The sequence below is a fragment of the Panicum virgatum genome, chromosome 6N (genome assembly GCF_016808335.1).
Source record: "Panicum virgatum strain AP13 chromosome 6N, P.virgatum_v5, whole genome shotgun sequence".
Classification (NCBI taxonomy): Eukaryota; Viridiplantae; Streptophyta; class Magnoliopsida; order Poales; family Poaceae; genus Panicum; species Panicum virgatum.
The window spans coordinates 43,647,709-43,663,808 of NC_053150.1; the positions used below are offsets into that span (position 1 = coordinate 43,647,709).

Consider the following 16,100-nt stretch of genomic DNA (forward strand, 5'->3'; position numbering starts at 1 on the left):
GAAACTCTAGAAGATGCGAGGAGTCTACATGTGAAAAATGAGACCGAGGCGAGCCCGAAAAGTGGTAGGCCGGCCGGCCTAGGCCTATGGGGCCGGCCGGCCCAGCCCGTTTTTGAGTCGGTTTGGCCTCCCCTTCGACCGGTGGCTTCCTCGGCTTATAAATAGCTCCCACCTTATTCAACTCGAGGCATCCATCCAACCAGAACTCGACGAAAACCTAGGGCCAAGACCGGAGGGAGACGACGGCCGCCGCAAGACTTCGAAGTTGTCTAGGAGATGGCTTAGGCCATCCCTAGCCGCAATGGCCTCCCTGCGTGGTTGTGTCATGGTGGAGTTCATGAGCTAGTTGGAGTCGTCAATGGTGTATACGCGGTGGTGGCGATCCAAACGAATCTATTATGTGAGTAATGTCTTCATGTCATCCAATCTATTTAGCGATCATGTCTCTCCTCTTTCGATTTCGTTCTTGCTTTGGGTGCGCTTATTCCTAGATCTATTCTCGAGATAGATTGCATGGGGTGTTCTTGTAGCTATGGTGGCTAGGAGTTCATACCGGATCTACCTAAAGGGGGTTCGACTTGCTTCAGGGTATCCCGTTGAAAAGGGGGGCGTCGTGACAGGCCGTCTCCACAGAGTAGGTTGGGTATCGAGGGATCGGAATGGAGGTTTTGATTTAAAGAGGCTTTGGATGAGATGCATGTTGAGCTTACTCGTTTAGCTAGAACTACAACTAGAATGCGTGTGATAGGTTTAGTCATGCCTTCGGTCATGCTTTATCCTTACCGATGTTCATGGATGAGATCAACCTTCGTACATCACTTATATCTATCAAAGGTTCACCTTTTATATACAATTAAAGCTTCATGTTAGGATAGATCCGTTAGATTAGATGGGAAACCCTAGTAAGTTCATTGTCGATCCACGGATTGATAAACCTTGGGGGAATACTCTAAGGGAAAAGCTACCACAAACCGTGCGCTTGCGGTATACAAATCGGGGGCGTTAGTGAACGTCAACAAGCTTTTCTGGCGCCGTTGCCGGGGATCGGCAACTCGAACCCTAGGGCGATCTATCTAATTTTTTGGGCTAACCCTAAATTTTATTATTGCATATACCCTTGTTTTCTTGTTCGTGTCCTTGAAAGCAGGTGGAAAAAGCTAGACACCAATCTTGGGCTTCGAGAAGTCCACAACCCGCTCCAACAAACTTCGACAATCGACGACAAGACGATCGAGGAGTTCTCGACATCAACATCGAAAACCCTAGATCCACTTCGACAAGATGTGAATAACATCAAGTTTCGCTCTTTAGTGGTAGGTGCTAACTTTTGTTAGTGGCCCAGCATCCGCTATCGAGTCCCCACTCCCTAAAGCAAAAGATGATAAATAAGGTATGCCACCGTGTCAATTGATTTTAAAGACTAATGTTTTTGGGAAGATTTGTTTGCTCAAGCAATAGGTATGAAGCACGTCCGAAAAGAAAATCGTGCGATTGGATCATCATCATCTATGAAGTGTCGCTGTTGTGATGAGTTTTTCGTCCAAGATCAGATATGTGCCATGAGGAAATAATAGATTATTATGAAGTTCCATCAAGTCTTCTTTCCAACGCATCAAAAATCGTTAATTTTGGAGATCGGTGTGAAGAGTTATGGAAAGATCTTTCAACGTTGAGCGTTCTGAAATCTCTCGGGACGAAGCGTAGCGCCGGAGTAAAACAAGCATAACTTTTTCATCCGAGGTCCAATTTGGGTAAATGACTACTTGTTGGAAACATGATTTGATGCACCTCACAATGAGCTTGGAGTTTGGTACATGTTCTGCACTGGACAAAGGAGCAATTCAACGAAGAAAGGTGCAGCAGCAAACAACGGAGAAAGTGATGACGATGTCAAAGGATGATTGGAAGGCTGAGTGCACAAAAGATGATGATTTGAAGTTGACCAAAGCTGGAGGCAACAAGATTAGAAGAATCATGACACCACCTATCTTCTCCAGTGGGATGCTCGATATACTTCTAGTCGAGTGATGCTATCAAGGAAGAAAACCGCTCAGATCATCAACACAAAGCACGGGAGCCTCCACTAATCCCGATACCTTGGGTAAAGCAAGAATCATGGAGAAGACACATCATTGAAGCCATGCTATGTGCTGGTAAATCAATGGTGATGACCTTGAAGCCAAGGACGCACGACAAGACGCTCCAAAGACCACATGATTGAGATCATTGACATCTTCGGATGAATTCACAAGAAGATACTATTCTCATCAATATTCTGCTCGACCTCAGAAGAAAATTGCAGTATATTTTTGGATATTCAAAAGCTCCACGAAGTTCCTATTCCAACGAATCAAGAATGAAGTCAATTGAAGTTTCCCACAAGAAGTTATGGCCAAAACATCGAAAGTCGTGCACTCTGAAATTTTCTGGACAGCACACAACGCCAAAAGTGAAACGGTCATAACTCTCTCATTTGGACTCTGTTTAAAGCGAGTGACCACTCGTTGGAAAGGTAATTTCATAAACTTTTCAATAGATCTATATTTTGGTATATGTTATGTTGAGTGTACAGGAGAGATTCAACGAAGAAGAGGCAGGAGCAACGCGATGAGAACGAGATAAAGAAGATGACGATGACAACAATGAAGGGGAGCTTGGGCGATGTTTTCATCAAGCATACATGATAAAATTCAGAGGCTTGGAGCAGAGGAAGAACCCCAATGACATTGGCAAATGAAGGCACAAGCGGTCGACCTTCGACAAATGAAGATGTTGCAAACAAACCACGACGGATTACAAGAGCGCAACATTCAACACATGGAGACGTGAGAAGCAAATCACGACGGACCATGAAGAGTGCATCAAGATGACATCTCGCACAAAGCACCACAACTCCAATGAGTATGAAAAAGCTCCGAGGCTAAGGTATACAGTGAATTCTCAAGCTTCTATTGGTTTTGTTGATAATCGTTAAAAATCTCATGCTCGAACCAATAGTCGGAATGAAAGTTTAAATTCTATGCCTTGTTCTTTTCATGATGATATTCTAGAGTTTCTTGAGAATGTTGATTTCATGCTTAAAAAAAACCTCTGCCTAATGATGAGCTCCGCGCTATGAAAGAAACACATGCTGCATTTAATTACACCATGTCTTGATGATGAAATTTAATTGAGGATGTGATTATGTTGCATATGTTTACAAATAATTGCAAATCTCGATCTTGCTTTGCGTTTGGTCAAGCTCATGACCCTAAAAGAGCACATGTCGGGAGAAGCCCCGAATTTCACTAACCATGCAGGACAAGAAACTCAAATGATGAGGAGGGAAACTGTGCCCAAAATTTTGAACACCATCATCAACATATTCAAGTTTCAAGGACGGACGTCGCTAAGCCTCATCAATTTTGTGCACAAGTCCAGAGGTTTACAATGCAAGAAAGTTGAATATTCAGGATCTCCATCAAGTCCTCGGTTCAACGCATCCATGATCGATACAATGGAAAACCCACGGGAGGAGCTATGTCTCAAACATCGGAGATGCACGTGCTGAAATCAGCACGAGGCAGATTGCAGTAACGGGGAAAAAGGGGCATAACTCTCTCAATTGGAATGCGTTTTAGGTAAATGAAGACTTGTTGGAAAGAAGATTTCGTGCACCTTGCATTGGATCAATTGGTTGGTGCAACTCCCAATCTGGACAGATAGAAAATTCATGAAAAGAAAGGTAGCGACGAAGGACAACAAAGAAGGAGGTGACGATGATGTGAGCGACGATTGGGCAAGTTTTCCATTAAGCGTGATTGATCATGTCCAACATGGGAAGTGGAATAAGAGCTGCATGGAACACCTTCACCTCTTGCATGAAGGACCATGGCTTCGCATCAATGAGAAGGTATGTAAGAAAGTCGAGCTCTATGACTTTAAATGAAGCGCTTTGTGGGAGGCAACCCGATCTTTTATTTTATATATATTAATATGACCGTCTACATTGCACTCTTTAATCAGAATATCAAGTAACATTGTACCATTGCTCTAATAAAAACCACAACTTCATGTTGTTCATTCTAAATGTTATTGAGGGAGCACTTTGTTATTTGATCTTGGGAAACTTGTAGACCTTTTTGTGTGCCTATTAGTGTTTAGAGTCTTTTTATTTGTGTCTTTTTAGAGAGATTTATGAAGCATTGCACCACCATTTGATTCTAAACTTGTGGCTAGTTAACTTAGGCTAACTTTTTGTTTTGTTTTAGACCACCTCATCATGTCATATCATTTTATTCACCCACCCCATGTTGCATTGCATACCATGTTGTTCGTCTCACCCTTGCATTGCATTGCATGTTGCATTTTTTTTATAAAAAAACCTTTTCTAAAAAACATTGACTAGCCTCGCTTTTGAGATCCTAAAACCCTTAGGAAAACCACTCATAGAACAATCCCAAAACCATAGGGTATGTTTTTCATTCAAAAAAAATCTAACTCTTGTTTCTCTCTAGTTTTTTTGAAACCACCTTAGATAGAATTTCTATACCCAACACTCTCTCTTCAAAATTTTTGTTTTAAGCCAAAAATATAGGAAACCCATAAACCTACTTCTAAAACCTTGTTAGCTCGGTTGCTTGATCCTTTTTCGATAAATAACCTTTTCATTGACAAAAGCCTCACTTCTTATGAAGTGTCGCGAAGGCTTTTTGTCACTCTTAGCAATTGATTTTGGATAAGCTAGTTGCGAAATAACCTCGAAAGGTCCTTTCAACCTTGCTAACACTTGTTTTTGCTAACATTGCATTTGCACTTTGCGTCCATTCCATTGTTCATGCACTCATTTTGCTAGCTTGGTCTCAACTTTATTGATGAAAGCTTTCATATCCATGTTAATGCTTCACGTGAGCATTTTCCTTTTTGCAATCTTGTGTAAACATGGTGTTTAGACATGATTGAAGACCATCATCATTTAGTTACCAAGCTATGAGGTTGCATTTGGTTGGTTTATAAGCTTTGCAATGCGCTTTATTTTTTCTTGTGCTATGAAGGCCTATTGATCTTGGGATAGACATGGTGTTTTGACCTTGATTAAATAAGTCTTTGTGGCTATGGAGAAGTTCAGCAATCTAGTTGTAAACATGGTGTTTAGAACTAGGTGTAAACATTGTCTTTGTTTATATACCTTCCTCTCATTTGCATTTACACTAGCACACACGTACACTCACTAGTTTCGCTATGCTAACTTTGCCACAATTTGAGATTTTAGGAATGGTAGGTTTGTTGGCATTTGTTTCTACTCCCGACCGTCACCCCGGGGGTAGTGTGTGTTTAAAATGTTTTGCAGGCATGAAGAAGCGCTCCCATGAGTTCAAGACCAAAAGAATTTCAATCAAGATCATCAACATCGTCGAAACCCGAGAAGGACGCAGCTGTTTACATCAATTTGAGAACATGTTCAGAGCTGTACAAGAAGCAAAAAGTTGATATTCAGAAGTTCCATCAAATTCCCATTCCAACGCATTCAAGATCATTGAATTTGAAGACCCGTACAAGGAGATATGGCAAGAACATTGGACGTTGCGCGTTCTGAAATTCGTCGGGACAGATTGCAGCGCTGGGATAAAATGGACACAACTCTCTTGTTCGGAATCAATTTTGGGCGAATAAGGACTCGTTGGAAAGGAAAATTCGTGCACTTCGCAATGGAGCAATGTTTCAGTACAGGTTCTGTTCTGGAAATTGAAAGTAAAATTTGTGAAGATGAGGCAGCAATGAGACAACGAGGAATTGAAGGTGGCGATGACGACGTGAAGCAATGATTGGGACCATGACTTAGTACAAGAAGAAGTTGAAGGAAATTGAGGCAACAAAGGTGAAGACACATTGAAGATGATATTCATACACATGAGGGAAGGACTTCAAGAATTTCAAGATGGTCCATTTTCTCCTTCCACGCATAGCATCATGCTAAGCATGGGGGAGGATTTCGTGGACAAGGAAGAAAGATCTCATGGAGTAAGATAATCACGGTTGCCACAAGATGCTCATGATTCTTCTTCCATGCTTAGCACAATGCTTAAGTATGGGGGAGGCCGCGCTACACTTCATTACGAGCATCGAGAAGGACGGTAATTCTTCCTCAACTCTCTCTTTTTCTAAATGCTTGTACATATATGCCTTCAACCATAGATGCAACCTTTGTATATATCTCTCAACCTATCACATGGCTTCTAGGAGGACAACCTAGTTTCGTTTTTGTTTTCAATAAGTGTAGGATCGCCATCACTTTGAGCTCACCACAATGATACATTTTGGCAATGCCTTTTGCTTATGGAAAAATGATGAAAGTTGCTGCTTTGTTTTACCTACGCTATGTTGTATATGACTTGACCATTTGCTCTCAATTAAATGGAATTAAAATGATTAAATACCGGCTCTTTTATTTGTGGAGGTTAAATGACTAAATTCTAAACCCACATATTATATGTTGCTCTTTGATTTAAGTCTACCGATGACCTTAAACCTTGTGTTGTTTAATTTGAAAACTTAATTCCTATGCTATCTACATTTGTGAATCTCTTGCAAAATTCTACCTACCAAAGCCTATACATACATATTCTTTCATGATGAAACCTTTAGATTGCAAACTTATATTTTGATGAGTTGGATTAAGATAGATTTCTTTGGTATGAGACTAAGAAGCTGGTCATTCCGTTTTTTTGTGTAACCTTCTTTTTGCTAGCCTATTTATCCATGCATTGTGAGTTTCTACTTTGGGAATCTTACAAACCTCACTGGATATCCACTCTAAACCAAAAATATCTTTTTGTGATTACCTCTTTGACCACAACCCAATTTGAGTATGGATTATCATTTCGACGGAATCAAAAGAATCAAGGGCACCATATAAAGAAAAGTTTTGGGAGACAAGGCTCCCCGGAGATACTTTGATGCCTAATAGAATCGCGACTTGGCTTTGGGTTTGCTTTGCTCTTGCATGGTTTACCTAGAGTACATCAACTATCGTGTTCTTGTTGTTCGTTACCGATTATCCTCGTGTAGTGACAGTATGCGGGAGGGAAAGGTTTTGATCCTGGAACACACCTTCAAGCGGTTTTACGAAGAAGAAGGTGAATTTGAGATACTTACCCTAGCTAGTTGGTTCTCCCACTATTCATACTCGAGGACGAGCATTCGTTCAAGCATGGGGGGATGGCTGGGTAAGTATTCTATGTTATCAAAAGTTCTAAGGAGCAAAAAGAAAGAAAAAAAAGAAAAATGAAAAAAGGGGAGAAAAGAAAAGAAAAAAAAGAGAAGAATAAAATGCTCCTTAGTTCTTTTTGGTTTCATTAATTTTCCAAGTTACTTTGAAGAATTATTCCATACTCAAATCTTCCAACCATGTGCAATCCGATAATGAGAACTTCATTTGTGGCTCGGGATCATCCATTTGCCACTTGCACATGTCCACCTATCTAAATGTGTGTGTTTCATCTTTCCCCCTCTCCAACATTATTTTCCAATGGCCTTTTTGACTAGTCTCGGTAATCCCATTAGATCTCTCTCTTAGTTTGACAATATTTCAGATATAATGTTTTGCTAGGATTGTTTTTACCTACCAAGCTCCACATAAGCCTTCCACTTTTATATATGAGTAGAATAGGTTGAAGACAATCTAATGTAGGCTTGAGCGACTTGATGAGATGAGTAGTTCCATGATCTTTTGCAAGAGAACCTCACTTATGTTTGATATGCATTCTTTTGAAAACTCTTCACGATGAAACAAGGTAAAGGTTTGAAGTTCGCTTAAGTTTGAGAGCATTGCATTTATTTATTATTGTGGCTTGTTCTTTAATTGCTAGTCTATCTTCCATAATGAAGAAGTAGCCGGTCACAACATGAACTTAAATGCTAAATCCTTGAGAGAGCAATATGTCTTGTTATGTATGACTAAGTGCAGAGAGGACATTGAGGGGCAACGCTGATTTCTTTATAAGCAAAGCTCCTGGACTTACTCAAGGACGAGCAAGGTTTAAGCATGGGGGGAATGTTGGCGCTCCTTAAGTACACCTTTTATCCCTTGTTTATCCTTGATAATTGCATGAATTTAATATCAAAATCACTAACCGTCCTAACCCCGGCCTAATTATTGGTCATTTTCACACTTGCACATATATTTTGGAGGAACTTCGTTTTTGCAGGTTTTTGGCCTATTTTGAAGCATGAAATGATGAGGCCCGTGATCGAGCGCTAACACGGAGAAAGACGAAGGCCAAAGCCCAAAGGAAGGACCAAAGCCCATGTTGATTCGAAGCACATTCATGCACATCCATCCTCCAAGAGAGCCCAAAGGACCAAGCCCACGAAGATGAGATCAAGATACTTCGGGATTAAGCAAAGCAAATGAAGATTTAAGGAAGGATTCCCTATCCTATCCTTTCCTCGAAGATATCTCCAAGATAACGACGTCCAAAGGGGTGCAATTGTGAAGGACAGAAACTCTAGAAGATGCGAGGAGTCTACACGTGAAAAATGAGACCGAGGCGAGCCCGAAAAGGGGTAGGCCGGCCGGCCTAGGCCTATGGGGCCGGCCGGCCCAGCCCGTTTTCGAGTCGGTTTGGCCTCCCCTTCGACCAGTGGCTTCCTCGGCTTATAAATATATCCCACCCTATTCAACTCGAGGCATCCATCCAACCAGAACTCGACGAAAACCTAGGGCCAAGACCGGAGGGAGACGACGGCCGCCGCAAGACTTCGAAGTTGTCTAGGAGATGGCTTAGGCCATCCCTAGCCACCATGGCCTCCCTGCGTGGTTGTGTCATGGTGGAGTTCATGAGCTAGTTGGAGTCGTCAATGGTGTATACGCGGTGGTGGCGATCCAAACGAATCTATTATGTGAGTAATGTCTTCATGTCATCCGATCTATTTAGCGATCATGTCTCTCCTCTTTCGATTTCGTTCTTGCTTTGGGTGCGCTTATTCCTAGATCTATTCTCGAGATAGATTGCATGGGGTGTTCTTGTAGCTATGGTGGCTAGGAGTTCATACCGGATCTACCCAAAGGGGGTTCGACTTGCTTCTGGGTATCCCGTTGAAAAGGGGGGCATCATGACAGGCCGTCTCCACAGAGTAGGTTGGGTATCGAGGGATCGGATTGGAGGTTTTGATTTAAAGAGGCTTTGGATGAGATGGATGTTGAGCTTACTCATTTAGCTAGAACTACAACTAGAATGCGTGTGATAGGTTTAGTCATGCCTTCGGTCATGCTTTATCCTTACCGATGTTCATGGATGAGATCAACCTTCGTACATCACTTATATCTATCAAAGGTTCACCTTTTATATGCAATTAATGCTTCATGTTAGGATAGATCCATTAGATTAGATGGGAAACCCTAGTAAGTTCATTGTCGATCCACGGATTGATAAACCTTGGGGGAATACTCTAAGGGAAAAGCTACCACGAACCGTGCGCTTGCAGTATACAAATCGGGGGCGTTTGTGAATGTCAACACCGACTTTCGCGAGTCTGCGGATCTCGACAAACAAAGAGTTCTACCTGAACTCAACTCGGACAACCCAGAAAATGTATCAACTCCAACTTGAACCCTTGGTTCAGTCGAGTTCGACACAAACTCTGACTCCGAAAAACCCCACTTTTCCAAAAACCTCGGAAAATAGTTGACTCATCTCAAGACGATCAAACGCCCCAAGATCAAAAACTCAGAACTACTCGATGGAGTAAATTGAGTTTCACGGTCAATTGAGGGCTACATCAAACTTGCAGAAACCGCTCTTGGCCCATCTAAATCACAGAACCCAGAAGTGTTGAACCCACCGCAGAAAAGGTCGGGCGATATTCTCTCAGGGATCGATCGAGTGGATTCCAAGCTCGTCGACTATATTAAGATAGCTGAAAGCACCCTGCAAAACCAAGAGCAGAAAACGGGAGGAGGAATCTGCGGGGGAGCTGGTGGGACAAACCCTCAGCTTGTTCGGTTGGGACCGTCTATCTCCAGGATACCTCAGAACCCTTCACCGAAACCTGCTCACATTCGGACTCCTGAGCCAGGAGAGTCCTCATTCGATCAGGACTTTGACCAATTCATGAACGGACTCGACAACTTTGAACCATTCGATGATCTCGAAGACTGGTCCAACAACGTCGACTTATTCATGGACGCTACGGCCAAACCACCCGAACATGTTGACGCTCTTTGGGAACTGGCTAAGCGTAAGAAGGGAAAAGCCAAAGCTCCAAAACAATCCAGTGAGTCTATTTTCGACAAACCCTGGATCAAGAAGCCTGAAGGGCTGACTCCCACTCAATCATGGCTACACTGGATGAACGAGAATGCCCTTCGTGTTGAGATGGGCATCCCGCTTCTCGCTCTCCCAAAGCACACATATTCTAAAATCGGTGGACTAACCGATTCCGAATTCGAGTACTCTTCCAACTCGGAGAACGAACTGGATGACCTAATTCATTACAGCAAGTCGAGTCCAACTCGACCAAGAACTCCAAGTCTGATCAGGACTGCCTCCCTAACTTGGTCATATATGCAACGCCGCAAGGACGGACAGTGCACCTAAGGAAGACACAAGATTCCACCACTTCTGGCACCCAGCCAACGGATCTGCCCTTCCAACAAAGCAACCCTCTAGTCTCGTCCTCAGGCAAACAAGACCACAAAGTTCAAGATCTTTGCCGTGAAATCCTCATGGTTCTCATCTCTGAAGTTTAGGAACCTGAGGGTGATTCCACGGAGCGTCTCAACCTAGACGACTACAACTCTGATGATTTCGATGAGTTCCTTTCCGACAACATGGAAACTACTCCTCCTACAATCACAGAACCCCAAGCTACTGTCAAGGAAGATCCGCCTGCGCCTCCTCCAGCGGTGACAGTCACCGTGCAATTAGAAGAGCAACATCCAGCAGAAGATCTCTACGAGCGTCACCGCCTGCTTAACCAGAAGAGAGCGTTCAGGCGTCAGCGCCTCGCCAATAGCTAGTAGGAGCAGCAGGGTGACAACAACGACTACTCCAACTGCAACCTTCGCAATGTGATCAACATTGGCCGCGACGCGCGTAACGTCATCATCTCGAGGAGAAAGGAGCGCGAGGAAGTCGAGGCTTACAGCCCTTCTTCCAACTACCACATCCCACCAAAGGCTGCCGCACGGTTCAAGAAGCTCAAGCCGGCAACCGCTAGTACCCATCCTCAGGGTAAGCCGCGCACCCTGCGGGTTGTTTACTAAAAACTGCAGGGGTTCTTTTGCAAAAGGGGTTGGTGCCGACCATTATCTGCCTGAGTTGACTTGGGCTGGATCTATTTTGGGCCGTTCGATCTGGATCGCGCGGCCAGGAAAGGTTGGGCGCGGGAGCGGCATTGGAAGCGCTGGCGCACGGCGGCGCACGACAGCGGGTCGCCGGAGTTTGCCAATCCGGCGCTCTAGGACTCGGTTCGGCCTGTGGTTTGGTCGTGGGTGGAGTACGCGACGTGCGTAATCCACCTGGGGGGTTAGTGGGGTTCTTGTGACACCCCGGCCTACAGATAGTACTGGAGAATTTGAGAATCTCTCAGATAAGGCAGAAGAGTTATTCTTTAGTTCTCTTTTGTGGGTTTATGTGACATATATGTGGAGTTAGCAGCAGTGATGCCTGCGCAATGTTGTCTAAATGAGATAGAACCTTAAATAGTGGAGTTTTTCTCTCTTCCTTGACCTTACCAATCTGTGTTTCCTCTTTACCCAGCTCAGATGTCGGCAGAACAAAAAGACCTTGGAGACAGTGCAATGGGTGATGGTGAGAAAGCTTGCCCGTGTTGCCAATTCTACGGCGTCCCTTGTCGTCAAGTTCGCGCGACTGAAGATGAAGCTACAACTAGGAGGAACCAGAGGTTGTTCTCCAGTACAAAGAGAAAGAGGTCTCGTCAAGAGCAGCTAGCAGATGATTCCCTTTTCCTTGATGGTCCATCGTTCGATGAGCTACAGACCATCCAGAAGAGAAAGGATCATGAGTGCTCTGGAGATACACAGGTAAAGAACCAAGCACTCTATGATTATGTTGATGGGTTGACTATCACTATGAATGTGATTCAGCCACGCAGCCACAAGGAGTCCAAAAAGCAAGCAGCAGAAATGATGCAAGATGGGATGTTAAGTTCACAGGGAGGTCAACCAAGTAGCCCCATTCACCACCACCGCATGTGCTACAAATGCGGGCAAAAAGGTCATTATGCCAAAAGTTGTCCACAGAAGCGCCTGTCACCGGCTCCACCAGCACCTCAGGCTCCACGGCAGGCAGGACAGCAGGGGCGCCCAGTCCAACCCAGGGCGCCACGATAGGGGAAGGTGAACCACGTAACGGTCGAGTCAGCGGCCGAGGCTCCTAATGTGGTTATTGGTACATTCATGGTCAACTCTTATCCAGCTACGGTGCTTTTCGATACCGGTGCTACTCATTCTTTCATTTCCAAGTCATTTGCTGAGCAGCATCGTATACCAGTTTCTTGTATGAGGACAGCTATGGTAGTTACCTCACCTGGGGGCCAGATACACACATGCTCTATATGCTCGAGAGTTAGTATTGTCATAAGGGGGGCAGAATTCCGCACTGGTTTGATCGTCATTGATTCCTCAGAGATAGATGCGATTTTGGGCATGGAGACCCTTACCAGATGGGGAGTCCGTATTGATTGTGCTCAGCGGACAGTTCACTTGTCAGTATCCGATGGCCAAGAGGTGATAGTCAGTGCTACAGAGCCTTCTAGTTTTCTTCATCAGATGGAGACTAGACCCACGTTTGGTATTCGCGTGGTGTCTGAATTCCCGGATGTCTTTCCGGAGGACTTGCCAGAAGAAGGAAGAGGAGTTGATGAAGACCTATCCGGATCTCTTTGCTAGCCAGTCCAGAATCTCGGGACGAGATTCCTGTAAGGGGGTAGGATTTGTAACACCCTAATTTAATTTTCCAATTTAATAATAAATTTAATTGGCTTTATTTAATTTTCTAAGATTTATTGTGTTTAGTATGGCATATAATCCCATTTTGTTCCATAAGTAATTAAAATTTATCATAGGGTTAAAATGCTTGTGCATTCATGCTGGTGCATATGTTGTTTATTTTGGTTGAGTGCTAGGGAGTTTGAATTCAAGTTTGTTTGAATTCAAACTAGTTTGTGTGAGTTTGCAAAAGAAAAGGAAATAGAAAAAAAAAGAAAACACAAAACCCCAACCGGACCCAAACCAGCCCAGGCAGCCCAGCAGCCCAGCGTTTCCCTCTCCCTTCGGCCCGAACCCCACGGCCCAGCACCTTTCGCCCCGGCCCGCGGTGCGCTGGCCCAGCAGCGCCGGCCCACCTCTCCAACCCGGCCTAGCTTGCATGTTGCCGCGGCCCAGCGCTTGTTTCCCCTCTACCACACCAGCCCGCCTCCTTCTTCTGCCGCATGGGGGCCGCTGATCAGCGTCTCCCCCTTACCTTCCATCTTCTTCCCCGCGCCGTCCGCCCGAACTCGCCGCCGCGTTTCCCTCCTTCCCCGCGCGAACCCCGCGTGCCCGGGCCTTCCTCCTCCCCTCTTAATTAGCGCCCAAGCCATTCCTCTCTTCCTATCCCTCAACCTCCAGCACGCGATGCCCCTGCGAGGCGCTCAGCACCCCAATGCGTGACCCCGGCCAGTGCTCCCCGACGGCGACGCGACGGCTCCCCGCTGCAGCTTCCCTCAGTGTGGCGCCCCTTCCTCGGCGTTGATGCGCGGGTGCCATCCCTCCTGACTGCCACCGGTCTCCTTGTTTCCCTTGGTGAGCACGTCCTCTAGCAGAGCATCTTCGATTTCTATAGTCCGCCCTCAATTCCTCTGCTCGTTCCTGCAGGCCATCCCACCATCTCCTTGGAGCCCAGCAAGTGCTCGACGAAATGCCCCACCACGACAGCAGCACAAGACATATCCCTGCCCATGCCCAAGCTGCAACCTGGGCACCCACCAAGTGTTTAGGATTATGCTCCAAAGGTGACTCCGCGATCTCTTTGTCAATTTGACTCATGTCCCTGTAAAGTGCACAACCTTACTCATTTTGGGTGTTGTGGTGTCTATTGCCATGTCGATGACCAGCTTGGTGAGATGACAACCATGACCTTGGACTGAATCGCGAGCCCGAGCTCGATGCTGATCGTCATGGCGATGCCCCTTCACGACGCCAACTCGTTTCGGCATCAACTCTCTTCCTGCCACAGCCCTCGGTGAGAACCCCGACCTTGCTATCCTGTGATGTCGGCCTTTGAGCCGATGAAACTAGTGCCTGTGATGTTCGGCCTTTGTGGCATGATCTTCCTGTGAACGCCGTTGCCATCGAGCCGATGAGCCTTCTCTTATGCACATGCCTGTCCAGCCTTCGTGCCGCTTTTATTTGCAGGGCACGTTATCCTCGTGCTATCACAGTATGCCCCTGGCACACATGCCGTGGACATACTCGTGTAGCACACACACCTCTAATTTATTCTCCTATGGCATGCACGAGCCGTGAGTTATCGCTCGGTACAGATGTTATGTTGCCGAAATTTCTAACTTTCCTAGTACATTAGATCATATGCACGATCAGACTCTCTGGCTACTACGGGCTGCACTCGTAGCATCGCCAATGCTCTTAATCTAGTCAACTCATTCAGTTCATACATGGCCATGAGCTCTCGCTCGCCACGGCCATTGCTTGTCACACATTTAATCAGACATTCACGTTTGCACACGGCCTCGAGCTCTAGCTCGCCTCGGCTGTGACTGTCATTTCCATTTCATTTCTAGCTTACACCTGACAACCTGGCATCGAGCGACTACTTGCTTGTGCCATAGCTCGTACTCCTACCATCATCTTTCTGCTTTTCTAAACGCGACCAACGGTTTCCTCGCATGGCTTCTCGTGTGGGAGAATTAACCTAAGGGGTTCTCAGCCACTGGTTCAGTATCACTAATTGGGCTCAGATCTGGATTCTATCCAGCCCTTTATGGTTGATCTCGACTCGGCTATCCCCCTCATGCCTTTCTTTCCCTCTATTTTTTTCTCTCTCCAAGTTCGCTGTTGCCACTGCTTTTGGTAGTCGAGCAGTCATGCGTGCCTTGCTTGCTGGGTAGCCCCTCTGCCTATGCTAGTCACGCACACCAGGTGCATCACCCTGCATGCTTTTGTCCATATAGGCAAGGAAGACTACATGCATGTGAACATGCCTAACTAGAACAGCCGGCTCGAATCATTCACATCGAGTTCATTTTCCTTCCACCAATATTTGGTTCGTGCATGCGTATTCATTTATTTAATCAATTTGTTTTCTTTTCATTCAACTTCAGCACTAGTCCATCAATCCTGATTCATACCCTTGAATTTCTCCCAAACATCTTGTGGTATTATTTTTAATATCATTTCATTGTTAAGTTTTATGTGGACACTACCGATTGATGTCATATTAATAATTAGCTTCATATTGCTTTCATGGTATAGTATTTAATTACCAAATTATTACTATGCCACTGCACTGCAATATTAAGTTAAATTATTAAAGTGATATACTACTCTCTTGTGTATACATATCTTTCTAATGATTTATCCTTGTATCATCATCTCAAGTGCGATATCTAAAACATTCTCCTTGTCCGATGAGATTTACCTAAGCCTATCTTCCTCATTTTAAGTTTGAATTTAATGTTTCTTGTGCTCTTGTGATCTTAGCCTCGAGCCTCATTCTTTAGTGCGTTCCTTTATAGCTTTCTTGTGTTTGATGTTTGTTCTTAGTTTTTGCTCTTGTTTGTATGTATGTGTATATGTGGACTTGTTTTGGCGTTGCGATCGTGAGTAGACGTTGAACTACCGGAGAAGCATCAGTACCAGTACCCGGAGCAGCCGCCTTCTGACCAATTTGAGCAGCAGCAGGAGCAGTACGAGGAAGGCAAGTATAACATGAACAACCTATCATTTTTAAATACAATTTCATACTGCATTTTAATACTGTATGCCTATAAGGATTTCCTAGCCACTTTATATCCTTTATATATACCTTTGGGTTGCATTTTGGTTAGTTGTGCTAGGTTGCTGTGCTATAACACATTCTGGTCCTTTTTAATTAAAT

The 16,100-nt window shown here is 44.7% G+C and overlaps 1 long non-coding RNA gene across 1 annotated transcript; it reads left to right on the forward strand.

Moving 5' to 3' along the window:
- The first annotated feature begins 13,458 nt into the window (after nucleotides 1-13,458).
- On the forward strand, nucleotides 13,459-15,887 carry LOC120680095. The gene is made up of 3 exons (XR_005677463.1): nucleotides 13,459-13,995; nucleotides 14,098-14,225; nucleotides 15,831-15,887. It is a non-coding gene; the product is annotated as an uncharacterized LOC120680095 (long non-coding RNA).
- Nucleotides 15,888-16,100: the final 213 nt, after the last annotated feature.